The 16,262-nt window shown below is 35.0% G+C and overlaps 20 non-coding genes across 20 annotated transcripts; 6 read left to right on the forward strand and 14 right to left on the reverse strand.

Moving 5' to 3' along the window:
• Positions 1–570: 570 nt before the first annotated feature.
• TRNAM-CAU (transfer RNA methionine (anticodon CAU)) lies at positions 571–643 on the reverse strand. Its single transcript has one exon. It is a non-coding gene; the product is annotated as a tRNA-Met (tRNA).
• A 1,062-nt stretch (positions 644–1,705) lies between these two features.
• TRNAM-CAU (transfer RNA methionine (anticodon CAU)) lies at positions 1,706–1,778 on the reverse strand. Its single transcript has one exon. It is a non-coding gene; the product is annotated as a tRNA-Met (tRNA).
• Positions 1,779–1,895: 117 nt separating this feature from the next.
• On the forward strand, positions 1,896–1,967 carry TRNAE-UUC (transfer RNA glutamic acid (anticodon UUC)). Its single transcript has one exon. It is a non-coding gene; the product is annotated as a tRNA-Glu (tRNA).
• Positions 1,968–2,870: 903 nt separating this feature from the next.
• On the reverse strand, positions 2,871–2,943 carry TRNAM-CAU (transfer RNA methionine (anticodon CAU)). The gene has a single exon. It is a non-coding gene; the product is annotated as a tRNA-Met (tRNA).
• A 1,061-nt stretch (positions 2,944–4,004) lies between these two features.
• TRNAM-CAU (transfer RNA methionine (anticodon CAU)) lies at positions 4,005–4,077 on the reverse strand. Its single transcript has one exon. It is a non-coding gene; the product is annotated as a tRNA-Met (tRNA).
• A 117-nt stretch (positions 4,078–4,194) lies between these two features.
• TRNAE-UUC (transfer RNA glutamic acid (anticodon UUC)) lies at positions 4,195–4,266 on the forward strand. The gene has a single exon. It is a non-coding gene; the product is annotated as a tRNA-Glu (tRNA).
• A 903-nt stretch (positions 4,267–5,169) lies between these two features.
• On the reverse strand, positions 5,170–5,242 carry TRNAM-CAU (transfer RNA methionine (anticodon CAU)). Its single transcript has one exon. It is a non-coding gene; the product is annotated as a tRNA-Met (tRNA).
• A 1,062-nt stretch (positions 5,243–6,304) lies between these two features.
• Positions 6,305–6,377, reverse strand: TRNAM-CAU (transfer RNA methionine (anticodon CAU)). Its single transcript has one exon. It is a non-coding gene; the product is annotated as a tRNA-Met (tRNA).
• A 117-nt stretch (positions 6,378–6,494) lies between these two features.
• TRNAE-UUC (transfer RNA glutamic acid (anticodon UUC)) lies at positions 6,495–6,566 on the forward strand. The gene has a single exon. It is a non-coding gene; the product is annotated as a tRNA-Glu (tRNA).
• Positions 6,567–7,469: 903 nt separating this feature from the next.
• On the reverse strand, positions 7,470–7,542 carry TRNAM-CAU (transfer RNA methionine (anticodon CAU)). The gene has a single exon. It is a non-coding gene; the product is annotated as a tRNA-Met (tRNA).
• A 1,063-nt stretch (positions 7,543–8,605) lies between these two features.
• TRNAM-CAU (transfer RNA methionine (anticodon CAU)) lies at positions 8,606–8,678 on the reverse strand. Its single transcript has one exon. It is a non-coding gene; the product is annotated as a tRNA-Met (tRNA).
• Positions 8,679–9,740: 1,062 nt separating this feature from the next.
• Positions 9,741–9,813, reverse strand: TRNAM-CAU (transfer RNA methionine (anticodon CAU)). Its single transcript has one exon. It is a non-coding gene; the product is annotated as a tRNA-Met (tRNA).
• Positions 9,814–9,930: 117 nt separating this feature from the next.
• TRNAE-UUC (transfer RNA glutamic acid (anticodon UUC)) lies at positions 9,931–10,002 on the forward strand. Its single transcript has one exon. It is a non-coding gene; the product is annotated as a tRNA-Glu (tRNA).
• Positions 10,003–10,905: 903 nt separating this feature from the next.
• On the reverse strand, positions 10,906–10,978 carry TRNAM-CAU (transfer RNA methionine (anticodon CAU)). Its single transcript has one exon. It is a non-coding gene; the product is annotated as a tRNA-Met (tRNA).
• A 1,061-nt stretch (positions 10,979–12,039) lies between these two features.
• Positions 12,040–12,112, reverse strand: TRNAM-CAU (transfer RNA methionine (anticodon CAU)). The gene has a single exon. It is a non-coding gene; the product is annotated as a tRNA-Met (tRNA).
• Positions 12,113–12,229: 117 nt separating this feature from the next.
• On the forward strand, positions 12,230–12,301 carry TRNAE-UUC (transfer RNA glutamic acid (anticodon UUC)). Its single transcript has one exon. It is a non-coding gene; the product is annotated as a tRNA-Glu (tRNA).
• Positions 12,302–13,204: 903 nt separating this feature from the next.
• On the reverse strand, positions 13,205–13,277 carry TRNAM-CAU (transfer RNA methionine (anticodon CAU)). The gene has a single exon. It is a non-coding gene; the product is annotated as a tRNA-Met (tRNA).
• A 1,062-nt stretch (positions 13,278–14,339) lies between these two features.
• TRNAM-CAU (transfer RNA methionine (anticodon CAU)) lies at positions 14,340–14,412 on the reverse strand. Its single transcript has one exon. It is a non-coding gene; the product is annotated as a tRNA-Met (tRNA).
• A 117-nt stretch (positions 14,413–14,529) lies between these two features.
• Positions 14,530–14,601, forward strand: TRNAE-UUC (transfer RNA glutamic acid (anticodon UUC)). The gene has a single exon. It is a non-coding gene; the product is annotated as a tRNA-Glu (tRNA).
• Positions 14,602–15,504: 903 nt separating this feature from the next.
• Positions 15,505–15,577, reverse strand: TRNAM-CAU (transfer RNA methionine (anticodon CAU)). Its single transcript has one exon. It is a non-coding gene; the product is annotated as a tRNA-Met (tRNA).
• Positions 15,578–16,262: the final 685 nt, after the last annotated feature.

Consider the following 16,262-nt stretch of genomic DNA (forward strand, 5'->3'; position numbering starts at 1 on the left):
ATTATCACAATTCCCACTATTCTTGCTCTGAAATCATTCAGAAATAAACAAAAGATTGAGGGCACATGTCATCTTAGAAACAGAAAACTCCACCAATTCTTAGAGGAAAAATTTCCAAATGTTCTATCAATATTGTAAGTAACAGAATAGAGGCTTGGAGATTGCAATGTACCTCTATCAGGGCAAAAAGCATGAAACACAAAATAAAAAATTGTTGTAAATGTGATAAGTGATTTGAACACACCTTTGCCATTAATTAAGGTCTAAAATCCATTGGCGGTAAGATTTCTGAGGACAAAGTTTTGACTATGACCATGAAAAATGATTTCTATTAACTATTTTATATAAATAGGGTCCATCTTGGACAAATTATTTGATATCTTTTCTGATATTGCTGGTCTGAAATCTATTAGTGGTCACGTGAGTTATGAAAGCTTATTTTGAAAAAAAAAAAACAGAATACTCCACTCAACAAGAAAGGTAAAATTTGAATGCAGTCAAGTTTGTTAGACAAAGTGCTGCATCTCTTAGATTGCAATGCCATGCTCTCAAAACAAACATCAATAAAAATGCCCTGTGTGAGGATTGAACTCACGACCTTCAGATTATGAGACTGACGCACTACCTACTGCGCTAACAAGGCTCCTGCCTTATTTGCTTCATTTTTGAAATGGTGGGATTATTTTTGTTTAACAAAATAATGTCAGTGAAATGTTTTTTTTTTATATTATATGAAACAGTGAAGGACGCAATCGACATCTTCCCATATGGTCTAGCGGTTAGGATTCCTGGTTTTCACCCAATACAACCCTATTGCTGTTTTAAGACAGATTCAAAAACAGAGGACCAAAAGATAATAATTGCAGCCAAGTGTTTCCTTCTGTCTGATTGGTACTTGATGTGGTCCCAATTGCACATGTGTGTTGCTTCTTCCAGTTATGACAATATTTATGCCATTATCATTTGTCTTTAACTGAAGACAGGTAAAATTTAAGATGTCCTGAATCTTTGTGAGAAATGGAATTGTGGCTCTTTGATTGCATTGCAAAGCTCTGAGGGAATCAAATCACAAAGAAGACTAGAACAATGCCTTGTGCTCCACTTTCTTCTGTATTGATTCCAATTCTGAGAAATAAATTATCACAATTCCCACTATTCTTGCTCTGAAATCATTCAGAAATAAACAAAAGATTGAGGGCACATGTCATCTTAGAAACAGAAAACTCCACCAATTCTTAGAGGAAAAATTTCCAAATGTTCTATCAATATTGTAAGTAACAGAATATAGGCTTGGAGATTGCAATGTACCTCTATCAGGGCAAAAAGCATGAAACACAAAATAAAAAATTGTTGTAAATGTGATAAGTGATTTGAACACACCTTTGCCATTAATTAAGGTCTAAAATCCATTGGCAGTAAGATTTCTGAGGACAAAGTTTTGACTATGACCATGAAAAATGATTTCTATTAACTATTTTATATAAATAGGGTCCATCTTGGACAAATTATTTGATATCTTTTCTGATATTGCTGGTCTGAAATCTATTAGTGGTCACGTGAGTTATGAAAGCTTATTTTGAAAAAAAAAAAAACAATACTCCACTCAACAAGAAAGGTAAAATTTGAATGCAGTCAAGTTTGTTAGACAAAGTGCTGCATCTCTTAGATTGCAATGCCATGCTCTCAAAACAAACATCAATAAAAATGCCCTGTGTGAGGATTGAACTCACGACCTTCAGATTATGAGACTGACGCGCTACCTACTGCGCTAACAAGGCTCCTGCCTTATTTACTTCATTTTTGACATGGTGGGATTATTTTTGTTTAACAAAATAATGTCAGTGAAATGTTTTTTTTTATATTATATGAAACAGTGAAGGACGCGATCGACATCTTCCCATATGGTCTAGCGGTTAGGATTCCTGGTTTTCTCCCAGGCGGCCCGGGTTTGACTCCCGGTATGGGAATACAACCCTATTGCTGTTTTAAGACAGATTCAAAAACAGAGGACCAAAAGATAATAATTGCAGCCAAGTGTTTCCTTCTGTCTGATTGGTACTTGATGTGGTCCCAATTGCACATGTGTGTTGCTTCTTCCAGTTATGACAATATTTATGCCATTATCATTTGTCTTTAACTGAAGACAGGTAAAATTTAAGATGTCCTGAATCTTTGTGAGAAATGGAATTGTGGCTCTTTGATTGCATTGCAAAGCTCTGAGGGAATCAAATCACAAAGAAGACTAGAACAATGCCTTGTGCTTCACTTTCTTCTGTATTGATTCCAATTCAGAGAAATAAATTATCACAATTCCCACTATTCTTGCTCTGAAATCATTCAGAAATAAACAAAAGATTGAGGGCACATGTCATCTTAGAAACAGAAAACTCCACCAATTCTTAGAGGAAAAATTTCCAAATGTTCTATCAATATTGTAAGTAACAGAATAGAGGCTTGGAGATTGCAATGTACCTCTATCAGGGCAAAAAGCATGAAACACAAAATAAAAAATTGTTGTAAATGTGATAAGTGATTTGAACACACCTTTGCCATTAATTAAGGTCTAAAATCCATTGGCGGTAAGATTTCTGAGGACAAAGTTTTGACTATGACCATGAAAAATGATTTCTATTAACTATTTTATATAAATAGGGTTCATCTTGGACAAATTATTTGATATCTTTTCTGATATTGCTGGTCTGAAATCTATTAGTGGTCACGTGAGTTATGAAAGCTTATTTTGAAAAAAAAAAAACAGAATACTCCACTCAACAAGAAAGGTAAAATTTGAATGCAGTCAAGTTTGTTAGACAAAGTGCTGCATCTCTTAGATTGCAATGCCATGCTCTCAAAACAAACATCAATAAAAATGCCCTGTGTGAGGATTGAACTCACGACCTTCAGATTATGAGACTGACGCGCTACCTACTGCGCTAACAAGGCTCCTGCCTTATTTGCTTCATTTTTGACATGGTGGGATTATTTTTGTTTAACAAAATAATGTCAGTGAAATGTTTTTTTTTATATTATATGAAACAGTGAAGGACGCAATCGACATCTTCCCATATGGTCTAGCGGTTAGGATTCCTGGTTTTCACCCAATACAACCCTATTGCTGTTTTAAGACAGATTCAAAAACAGAGGACCAAAAGATAATAATTGCAGCCAAGTGTTTCCTTCTGTCTGATTGGTACTTGATGTGGTCCCAATTGCACATGTGTGTTGCTTCTTCCAGTTATGACAATATTTATGCCATTATCATTTGTCTTTAACTGAAGACAGGTAAAATTTAAGATGTCCTGAATCTTTGTGAGAAATGGAATTGTGGCTCTTTGATTGCATTGCAAAGCTCTGAGGGAATCAAATCACAAAGAAGACTAGAACAATGCCTTGTGCTCCACTTTCTTCTGTATTGATTCCAATTCTGAGAAATAAATTATCACAATTCCCACTATTCTTGCTCTGAAATCATTCAGAAATAAACAAAAGATTGAGGGCACATGTCATCTTAGAAACAGAAAACTCCACCAATTCTTAGAGGAAAAATTTCCAAATGTTCTATCAATATTGTAAGTAACAGAATAGAGGCTTGGAGATTGCAATGTACCTCTATCAGGGCAAAAAGCATGAAACACAAAATAAAAAATTGTTGTAAATGTGATAAGTGATTTGAACACACCTTTGCCATTAATTAAGGTCTAAAATCCATTGGCAGTAAGATTTCTGAGGACAAAGTTTTGACTATGACCATGAAAAATGATTTCTATTAACTATTTTATATAAATAGGGTCCATCTTGGACAAATTATTTGATATCTTTTCTGATATTGCTGGTCTGAAATCTATTAGTGGTCACGTGAGTTATGAAAGCTTATTTTGAAAAAAAAAAAAACAATACTCCACTCAACAAGAAAGGTAAAATTTGAATGCAGTCAAGTTTGTTAGACAAAGTGCTGCATCTCTTAGATTGCAATGCCATGCTCTCAAAACAAACATCAATAAAAATGCCCTGTGTGAGGATTGAACTCACGACCTTCAGATTATGAGACTGACGTGCTACCTACTGCGCTAACAAGGCTCCTGCCTTATTTGCTTCATTTTTGAAATGGTGGGATTATTTTTGTTTAACAAAATAATGTCAGTGAAATGTTTTTTTTTATATTATATGAAACAGTGAAGGACGCAATCGACATCTTCCCATATGGTCTAGCGGTTAGGATTCCTGGTTTTCTCCCAGGCGGCCCGGGTTTGACTCCCGGTATGGGAATACAACCCTATTGCTGTTTTAAGACAGATTCAAAAACAGAGGACCAAAAGATAATAATTGCAGCCAAGTGTTTCCTTCTGTCTGATTGGTACTTGATGTGGTCCCAATTGCACATGTGTGTTGCTTCTTCCAGTTATGACAATATTTATGCCATTATCATTTGTCTTTAACTGAAGACAGGTAAAATTTAAGATGTCCTGAATCTTTGTGAGAAATGGAATTGTGGCTCTTTGATTGCATTGCAAAGCTCTGAGGGAATCAAATCACAAAGAAGACTAGAACAATGCCTTGTGCTCCACTTTCTTCTGTATTGATTCCAATTCTGAGAAATAAATTATCACAATTCCCACTATTCTTGCTCTGAAATCATTCAGAAATAAACAAAAGATTGAGGGCACATGTCATCTTAGAAACAGAAAACTCCACCAATTCTTAGAGGAAAAATTTCCAAATGTTCTATCAATATTGTAAGTAACAGAATAGAGGCTTGGAGATTGCAATGTACCTCTATCAGGGCAAAAAGCATGAAACACAAAATAAAAAATTGTTGTAAATGTGATAAGTGATTTGAACACACCTTTGCCATTAATTAAGGTCTAAAATCCATTGGCGGTAAGATTTCTGAGGACAAAGTTTTGACTATGACCATGAAAAATGATTTCTATTAACTATTTTATATAAATAGGGTCCATCTTGGACAAATTATTTGATATCTTTTCTGATATTGCTGGTCTGAAATCTATTAGTGGTCACGTGAGTTATGAAAGCTTATTTTGAAAAAAAAAAAACAGAATACTCCACTCAACAAGAAAGGTAAAATTTGAATGCAGTCAAGTTTGTTAGACAAAGTGCTGCATCTCTTAGATTGCAATGCCATGCTCTCAAAACAAACATCAATAAAAATGCCCTGTGTGAGGATTGAACTCACGACCTTCAGATTATGAGACTGACGCACTACCTACTGCGCTAACAAGGCTCCTGCCTTATTTGCTTCATTTTTGAAATGGTGGGATTATTTTTGTTTAACAAAATAATGTCAGTGAAATGTTTTTTTTTTATATTATATGAAACAGTGAAGGACGCAATCGACATCTTCCCATATGGTCTAGCGGTTAGGATTCCTGGTTTTCACCCAATACAACCCTATTGCTGTTTTAAGACAGATTCAAAAACAGAGGACCAAAAGATAATAATTGCAGCCAAGTGTTTCCTTCTGTCTGATTGGTACTTGATGTGGTCCCAATTGCACATGTGTGTTGCTTCTTCCAGTTATGACAATATTTATGCCATTATCATTTGTCTTTAACTGAAGACAGGTAAAATTTAAGATGTCCTGAATCTTTGTGAGAAATGGAATTGTGGCTCTTTGATTGCATTGCAAAGCTCTGAGGGAATCAAATCACAAAGAAGACTAGAACAATGCCTTGTGCTCCACTTTCTTCTGTATTGATTCCAATTCTGAGAAATAAATTATCACAATTCCCACTATTCTTGCTCTGAAATCATTCAGAAATAAACAAAAGATTGAGGGCACATGTCATCTTAGAAACAGAAAACTCCACCAATTCTTAGAGGAAAAATTTCCAAATGTTCTATCAATATTGTAAGTAACAGAATATAGGCTTGGAGATTGCAATGTACCTCTATCAGGGCAAAAAGCATGAAACACAAAATAAAAAATTGTTGTAAATGTGATAAGTGATTTGAACACACCTTTGCCATTAATTAAGGTCTAAAATCCATTGGCAGTAAGATTTCTGAGGACAAAGTTTTGACTATGACCATGAAAAATGATTTCTATTAACTATTTTATATAAATAGGGTCCATCTTGGACAAATTATTTGATATCTTTTCTGATATTGCTGGTCTGAAATCTATTAGTGGTCACGTGAGTTATGAAAGCTTATTTTGAAAAAAAAAAAAACAATACTCCACTCAACAAGAAAGGTAAAATTTGAATGCAGTCAAGTTTGTTAGACAAAGTGCTGCATCTCTTAGATTGCAATGCCATGCTCTCAAAACAAACATCAATAAAAATGCCCTGTGTGAGGATTGAACTCACGACCTTCAGATTATGAGACTGACGCGCTACCTACTGCGCTAACAAGGCTCCTGCCTTATTTACTTCATTTTTGACATGGTGGGATTATTTTTGTTTAACAAAATAATGTCAGTGAAATGTTTTTTTTTATATTATATGAAACAGTGAAGGACGCGATCGACATCTTCCCATATGGTCTAGCGGTTAGGATTCCTGGTTTTCTCCCAGGCGGCCCGGGTTTGACTCCCGGTATGGGAATACAACCCTATTGCTGTTTTAAGACAGATTCAAAAACAGAGGACCAAAAGATAATAATTGCAGCCAAGTGTTTCCTTCTGTCTGATTGGTACTTGATGTGGTCCCAATTGCACATGTGTGTTGCTTCTTCCAGTTATGACAATATTTATGCCATTATCATTTGTCTTTAACTGAAGACAGGTAAAATTTAAGATGTCCTGAATCTTTGTGAGAAATGGAATTGTGGCTCTTTGATTGCATTGCAAAGCTCTGAGGGAATCAAATCACAAAGAAGACTAGAACAATGCCTTGTGCTTCACTTTCTTCTGTATTGATTCCAATTCAGAGAAATAAATTATCACAATTCCCACTATTCTTGCTCTGAAATCATTCAGAAATAAACAAAAGATTGAGGGCACATGTCATCTTAGAAACAGAAAACTCCACCAATTCTTAGAGGAAAAATTTCCAAATGTTCTATCAATATTGTAAGTAACAGAATAGAGGCTTGGAGATTGCAATGTACCTCTATCAGGGCAAAAAGCATGAAACACAAAATAAAAAATTGTTGTAAATGTGATAAGTGATTTGAACACACCTTTGCCATTAATTAAGGTCTAAAATCCATTGGCGGTAAGATTTCTGAGGACAAAGTTTTGACTATGACCATGAAAAATGATTTCTATTAACTATTTTATATAAATAGGGTTCATCTTGGACAAATTATTTGATATCTTTTCTGATATTGCTGGTCTGAAATCTATTAGTGGTCACGTGAGTTATGAAAGCTTATTTTGAAAAAAAAAAAACAGAATACTCCACTCAACAAGAAAGGTAAAATTTGAATGCAGTCAAGTTTGTTAGACAAAGTGCTGCATCTCTTAGATTGCAATGCCATGCTCTCAAAACAAACATCAATAAAAATGCCCTGTGTGAGGATTGAACTCACGACCTTCAGATTATGAGACTGACGCGCTACCTACTGCGCTAACAAGGCTCCTGCCTTATTTGCTTCATTTTTGACATGGTGGGATTATTTTTGTTTAACAAAATAATGTCAGTGAAATGTTTTTTTTTTATATTATATGAAACAGTGAAGGACGCAATCGACATCTTCCCATATGGTCTAGCGGTTAGGATTCCTGGTTTTCACCCAATACAACCCTATTGCTGTTTTAAGACAGATTCAAAAACAGAGGACCAAAAGATAATAATTGCAGCCAAGTGTTTCCTTCTGTCTGATTGGTACTTGATGTGGTCCCAATTGCACATGTGTGTTGCTTCTTCCAGTTATGACAATATTTATGCCATTATCATTTGTCTTTAACTGAAGACAGGTAAAATTTAAGATGTCCTGAATCTTTGTGAGAAATGGAATTGTGGCTCTTTGATTGCATTGCAAAGCTCTGAGGGAATCAAATCACAAAGAAGACTAGAACAATGCCTTGTGCTCCACTTTCTTCTGTATTGATTCCAATTCTGAGAAATAAATTATCACAATTCCCACTATTCTTGCTCTGAAATCATTCAGAAATAAACAAAAGATTGAGGGCACATGTCATCTTAGAAACAGAAAACTCCACCAATTCTTAGAGGAAAAATTTCCAAATGTTCTATCAATATTGTAAGTAACAGAATAGAGGCTTGGAGATTGCAATGTACCTCTATCAGGGCAAAAAGCATGAAACACAAAATAAAAAATTGTTGTAAATGTGATAAGTGATTTGAACACACCTTTGCCATTAATTAAGGTCTAAAATCCATTGGCGGTAAGATTTCTGAGGACAAAGTTTTGACTATGACCATGAAAAATGATTTCTATTAACTATTTTATATAAATAGGGTCCATCTTGGACAAATTATTTGATATCTTTTCTGATATTGCTGGTCTGAAATCTATTAGTGGTCACGTGAGTTATGAAAGCTTATTTTGAAAAAAAAAAAACAGAATACTCCACTCAACAAGAAAGGTAAAATTTGAATGCAGTCAAGTTTGTTAGACAAAGTGCTGCATCTCTTAGATTGCAATGCCATGCTCTCAAAACAAACATCAATAAAAATGCCCTGTGTGAGGATTGAACTCACGACCTTCAGATTATGAGACTGACGCACTACCTACTGCGCTAACAAGGCTCCTGCCTTATTTGCTTCATTTTTGAAATGGTGGGATTATTTTTGTTTAACAAAATAATGTCAGTGAAATGTTTTTTTTTTATATTATATGAAACAGTGAAGGACGCAATCGACATCTTCCCATATGGTCTAGCGGTTAGGATTCCTGGTTTTCACCCAATACAACCCTATTGCTGTTTTAAGACAGATTCAAAAACAGAGGACCAAAAGATAATAATTGCAGCCAAGTGTTTCCTTCTGTCTGATTGGTACTTGATGTGGTCCCAATTGCACATGTGTGTTGCTTCTTCCAGTTATGACAATATTTATGCCATTATCATTTGTCTTTAACTGAAGACAGGTAAAATTTAAGATGTCCTGAATCTTTGTGAGAAATGGAATTGTGGCTCTTTGATTGCATTGCAAAGCTCTGAGGGAATCAAATCACAAAGAAGACTAGAACAATGCCTTGTGCTCCACTTTCTTCTGTATTGATTCCAATTCTGAGAAATAAATTATCACAATTCCCACTATTCTTGCTCTGAAATCATTCAGAAATAAACAAAAGATTGAGGGCACATGTCATCTTAGAAACAGAAAACTCCACCAATTCTTAGAGGAAAAATTTCCAAATGTTCTATCAATATTGTAAGTAACAGAATATAGGCTTGGAGATTGCAATGTACCTCTATCAGGGCAAAAAGCATGAAACACAAAATAAAAAATTGTTGTAAATGTGATAAGTGATTTGAACACACCTTTGCCATTAATTAAGGTCTAAAATCCATTGGCAGTAAGATTTCTGAGGACAAAGTTTTGACTATGACCATGAAAAATGATTTCTATTAACTATTTTATATAAATAGGGTCCATCTTGGACAAATTATTTGATATCTTTTCTGATATTGCTGGTCTGAAATCTATTAGTGGTCACGTGAGTTATGAAAGCTTATTTTGAAAAAAAAAAAAACAATACTCCACTCAACAAGAAAGGTAAAATTTGAATGCAGTCAAGTTTGTTAGACAAAGTGCTGCATCTCTTAGATTGCAATGCCATGCTCTCAAAACAAACATCAATAAAAATGCCCTGTGTGAGGATTGAACTCACGACCTTCAGATTATGAGACTGACGCGCTACCTACTGCGCTAACAAGGCTCCTGCCTTATTTACTTCATTTTTGACATGGTGGGATTATTTTTGTTTAACAAAATAATGTCAGTGAAATGTTTTTTTTTATATTATATGAAACAGTGAAGGACGCGATCGACATCTTCCCATATGGTCTAGCGGTTAGGATTCCTGGTTTTCTCCCAGGCGGCCCGGGTTTGACTCCCGGTATGGGAATACAACCCTATTGCTGTTTTAAGACAGATTCAAAAACAGAGGACCAAAAGATAATAATTGCAGCCAAGTGTTTCCTTCTGTCTGATTGGTACTTGATGTGGTCCCAATTGCACATGTGTGTTGCTTCTTCCAGTTATGACAATATTTATGCCATTATCATTTGTCTTTAACTGAAGACAGGTAAAATTTAAGATGTCCTGAATCTTTGTGAGAAATGGAATTGTGGCTCTTTGATTGCATTGCAAAGCTCTGAGGGAATCAAATCACAAAGAAGACTAGAACAATGCCTTGTGCTTCACTTTCTTCTGTATTGATTCCAATTCAGAGAAATAAATTATCACAATTCCCACTATTCTTGCTCTGAAATCATTCAGAAATAAACAAAAGATTGAGGGCACATGTCATCTTAGAAACAGAAAACTCCACCAATTCTTAGAGGAAAAATTTCCAAATGTTCTATCAATATTGTAAGTAACAGAATAGAGGCTTGGAGATTGCAATGTACCTCTATCAGGGCAAAAAGCATGAAACACAAAATAAAAAATTGTTGTAAATGTGATAAGTGATTTGAACACACCTTTGCCATTAATTAAGGTCTAAAATCCATTGGCGGTAAGATTTCTGAGGACAAAGTTTTGACTATGACCATGAAAAATGATTTCTATTAACTATTTTATATAAATAGGGTTCATCTTGGACAAATTATTTGATATCTTTTCTGATATTGCTGGTCTGAAATCTATTAGTGGTCACGTGAGTTATGAAAGCTTATTTTGAAAAAAAAAAAACAGAATACTCCACTCAACAAGAAAGGTAAAATTTGAATGCAGTCAAGTTTGTTAGACAAAGTGCTGCATCTCTTAGATTGCAATGCCATGCTCTCAAAACAAACATCAATAAAAATGCCCTGTGTGAGGATTGAACTCACGACCTTCAGATTATGAGACTGACGCGCTACCTACTGCGCTAACAAGGCTCCTGCCTTATTTGCTTCATTTTTGACATGGTGGGATTATTTTTGTTTAACAAAATAATGTCAGTGAAATGTTTTTTTTTATATTATATGAAACAGTGAAGGACGCAATCGACATCTTCCCATATGGTCTAGCGGTTAGGATTCCTGGTTTTCACCCAATACAACCCTATTGCTGTTTTAAGACAGATTCAAAAACAGAGGACCAAAAGATAATAATTGCAGCCAAGTGTTTCCTTCTGTCTGATTGGTACTTGATGTGGTCCCAATTGCACATGTGTGTTGCTTCTTCCAGTTATGACAATATTTATGCCATTATCATTTGTCTTTAACTGAAGACAGGTAAAATTTAAGATGTCCTGAATCTTTGTGAGAAATGGAATTGTGGCTCTTTGATTGCATTGCAAAGCTCTGAGGGAATCAAATCACAAAGAAGACTAGAACAATGCCTTGTGCTCCACTTTCTTCTGTATTGATTCCAATTCTGAGAAATAAATTATCACAATTCCCACTATTCTTGCTCTGAAATCATTCAGAAATAAACAAAAGATTGAGGGCACATGTCATCTTAGAAACAGAAAACTCCACCAATTCTTAGAGGAAAAATTTCCAAATGTTCTATCAATATTGTAAGTAACAGAATAGAGGCTTGGAGATTGCAATGTACCTCTATCAGGGCAAAAAGCATGAAACACAAAATAAAAAATTGTTGTAAATGTGATAAGTGATTTGAACACACCTTTGCCATTAATTAAGGTCTAAAATCCATTGGCAGTAAGATTTCTGAGGACAAAGTTTTGACTATGACCATGAAAAATGATTTCTATTAACTATTTTATATAAATAGGGTCCATCTTGGACAAATTATTTGATATCTTTTCTGATATTGCTGGTCTGAAATCTATTAGTGGTCACGTGAGTTATGAAAGCTTATTTTGAAAAAAAAAAAAACAATACTCCACTCAACAAGAAAGGTAAAATTTGAATGCAGTCAAGTTTGTTAGACAAAGTGCTGCATCTCTTAGATTGCAATGCCATGCTCTCAAAACAAACATCAATAAAAATGCCCTGTGTGAGGATTGAACTCACGACCTTCAGATTATGAGACTGACGTGCTACCTACTGCGCTAACAAGGCTCCTGCCTTATTTGCTTCATTTTTGAAATGGTGGGATTATTTTTGTTTAACAAAATAATGTCAGTGAAATGTTTTTTTTTATATTATATGAAACAGTGAAGGACGCAATCGACATCTTCCCATATGGTCTAGCGGTTAGGATTCCTGGTTTTCTCCCAGGCGGCCCGGGTTTGACTCCCGGTATGGGAATACAACCCTATTGCTGTTTTAAGACAGATTCAAAAACAGAGGACCAAAAGATAATAATTGCAGCCAAGTGTTTCCTTCTGTCTGATTGGTACTTGATGTGGTCCCAATTGCACATGTGTGTTGCTTCTTCCAGTTATGACAATATTTATGCCATTATCATTTGTCTTTAACTGAAGACAGGTAAAATTTAAGATGTCCTGAATCTTTGTGAGAAATGGAATTGTGGCTCTTTGATTGCATTGCAAAGCTCTGAGGGAATCAAATCACAAAGAAGACTAGAACAATGCCTTGTGCTCCACTTTCTTCTGTATTGATTCCAATTCTGAGAAATAAATTATCACAATTCCCACTATTCTTGCTCTGAAATCATTCAGAAATAAACAAAAGATTGAGGGCACATGTCATCTTAGAAACAGAAAACTCCACCAATTCTTAGAGGAAAAATTTCCAAATGTTCTATCAATATTGTAAGTAACAGAATAGAGGCTTGGAGATTGCAATGTACCTCTATCAGGGCAAAAAGCATGAAACACAAAATAAAAAATTGTTGTAAATGTGATAAGTGATTTGAACACACCTTTGCCATTAATTAAGGTCTAAAATCCATTGGCGGTAAGATTTCTGAGGACAAAGTTTTGACTATGACCATGAAAAATGATTTCTATTAACTATTTTATATAAATAGGGTCCATCTTGGACAAATTATTTGATATCTTTTCTGATATTGCTGGTCTGAAATCTATTAGTGGTCACGTGAGTTATGAAAGCTTATTTTGAAAAAAAAAAAACAGAATACTCCACTCAACAAGAAAGGTAAAATTTGAATGCAGTCAAGTTTGTTAGACAAAGTGCTGCATCTCTTAGATTGCAATGCCATGCTCTCAAAACAAACATCAATAAAAATGCCCTGTGTGAGGATTGAACTCACGACCTTCAGATTATGAGACTGACGCACTACCTACTGCGCTAACAAGGCTCCTGCCTTATTTGCTTCATTTTTGAAATGGTGGGATTATTTTTGTTTAACAAAATAATGTCAGTGAAATGTTTTTTTTTTATATTATATGAAACAGTGAAGGACGCAATCGACATCTTCCCATATGGTCTAGCGGTTAGGATTCCTGGTTTTCACCCAATACAACCCTATTGCTGTTTTAAGACAGATTCAAAAACAGAGGACCAAAAGATAATAATTGCAGCCAAGTGTTTCCTTCTGTCTGATTGGTACTTGATGTGGTCCCAATTGCACATGTGTGTTGCTTCTTCCAGTTATGACAATATTTATGCCATTATCATTTGTCTTTAACTGAAGACAGGTAAAATTTAAGATGTCCTGAATCTTTGTGAGAAATGGAATTGTGGCTCTTTGATTGCATTGCAAAGCTCTGAGGGAATCAAATCACAAAGAAGACTAGAACAATGCCTTGTGCTCCACTTTCTTCTGTATTGATTCCAATTCTGAGAAATAAATTATCACAATTCCCACTATTCTTGCTCTGAAATCATTCAGAAATAAACAAAAGATTGAGGGCACATGTCATCTTAGAAACAGAAAACTCCACCAATTCTTAGAGGAAAAATTTCCAAATGTTCTATCAATATTGTAAGTAACAGAATATAGGCTTGGAGATTGCAATGTACCTCTATCAGGGCAAAAAGCATGAAACACAAAATAAAAAATTGTTGTAAATGTGATAAGTGATTTGAACACACCTTTGCCATTAATTAAGGTCTAAAATCCATTGGCAGTAAGATTTCTGAGGACAAAGTTTTGACTATGACCATGAAAAATGATTTCTATTAACTATTTTATATAAATAGGGTCCATCTTGGACAAATTATTTGATATCTTTTCTGATATTGCTGGTCTGAAATCTATTAGTGGTCACGTGAGTTATGAAAGCTTATTTTGAAAAAAAAAAAAACAATACTCCACTCAACAAGAAAGGTAAAATTTGAATGCAGTCAAGTTTGTTAGACAAAGTGCTGCATCTCTTAGATTGCAATGCCATGCTCTCAAAACAAACATCAATAAAAATGCCCTGTGTGAGGATTGAACTCACGACCTTCAGATTATGAGACTGACGCGCTACCTACTGCGCTAACAAGGCTCCTGCCTTATTTACTTCATTTTTGACATGGTGGGATTATTTTTGTTTAACAAAATAATGTCAGTGAAATGTTTTTTTTTATATTATATGAAACAGTGAAGGACGCGATCGACATCTTCCCATATGGTCTAGCGGTTAGGATTCCTGGTTTTCTCCCAGGCGGCCCGGGTTTGACTCCCGGTATGGGAATACAACCCTATTGCTGTTTTAAGACAGATTCAAAAACAGAGGACCAAAAGATAATAATTGCAGCCAAGTGTTTCCTTCTGTCTGATTGGTACTTGATGTGGTCCCAATTGCACATGTGTGTTGCTTCTTCCAGTTATGACAATATTTATGCCATTATCATTTGTCTTTAACTGAAGACAGGTAAAATTTAAGATGTCCTGAATCTTTGTGAGAAATGGAATTGTGGCTCTTTGATTGCATTGCAAAGCTCTGAGGGAATCAAATCACAAAGAAGACTAGAACAATGCCTTGTGCTTCACTTTCTTCTGTATTGATTCCAATTCAGAGAAATAAATTATCACAATTCCCACTATTCTTGCTCTGAAATCATTCAGAAATAAACAAAAGATTGAGGGCACATGTCATCTTAGAAACAGAAAACTCCACCAATTCTTAGAGGAAAAATTTCCAAATGTTCTATCAATATTGTAAGTAACAGAATAGAGGCTTGGAGATTGCAATGTACCTCTATCAGGGCAAAAAGCATGAAACACAAAATAAAAAATTGTTGTAAATGTGATAAGTGATTTGAACACACCTTTGCCATTAATTAAGGTCTAAAATCCATTGGCGGTAAGATTTCTGAGGACAAAGTTTTGACTATGACCATGAAAAATGATTTCTATTAACTATTTTATATAAATAGGGTTCATCTTGGACAAATTATTTGATATCTTTTCTGATATTGCTGGTCTGAAATCTATTAGTGGTCACGTGAGTTATGAAAGCTTATTTTGAAAAAAAAAAAACAGAATACTCCACTCAACAAGAAAGGTAAAATTTGAATGCAGTCAAGTTTGTTAGACAAAGTGCTGCATCTCTTAGATTGCAATGCCATGCTCTCAAAACAAACATCAATAAAAATGCCCTGTGTGAGGATTGAACTCACGACCTTCAGATTATGAGACTGACGCGCTACCTACTGCGCTAACAAGGCTCCTGCCTTATTTGCTTCATTTTTGACATGGTGGGATTATTTTTGTTTAACAAAATAATGTCAGTGAAATGTTTTTTTTTATATTATATGAAACAGTGAAGGACGCAATCGACATCTTCCCATATGGTCTAGCGGTTAGGATTCCTGGTTTTCACCCAATACAACCCTATTGCTGTTTTAAGACAGATTCAAAAACAGAGGACCAAAAGATAATAATTGCAGCCAAGTGTTTCCTTCTGTCTGATTGGTACTTGATGTGGTCCCAATTGCACATGTGTGTTGCTTCTTCCAGTTATGACAATATTTATGCCATTATCATTTGTCTTTAACTGAAGACAGGTAAAATTTAAGATGTCCTGAATCTTTGTGAGAAATGGAATTGTGGCTCTTTGATTGCATTGCAAAGCTCTGAGGGAATCAAATCACAAAGAAGACTAGAACAATGCCTTGTGCTCCACTTTCTTCTGTATTGATTCCAATTCTGAGAAATAAATTATCACAATTCCCACTATTCTTGCTCTGAAATCATTCAGAAATAAACAAAAGATTGAGGGCACATGTCATCTTAGAAACAGAAAACTCCACCAATTCTTAGAGGAAAAATTTCCAAATGTTCTATCAATATTGTAAGTAACAGAATAGAGGCTTGGAGATTGCAATGTACCTCTATCAGGGCAAAAAGCAT

The sequence above is a fragment of the Taudactylus pleione genome, unplaced genomic scaffold (assembly GCF_031769625.1).
Source record: "Taudactylus pleione unplaced genomic scaffold, aTauple2 ptg000248l, whole genome shotgun sequence".
Taxonomy (NCBI): Eukaryota; Metazoa; Chordata; class Amphibia; order Anura; family Myobatrachidae; genus Taudactylus; species Taudactylus pleione.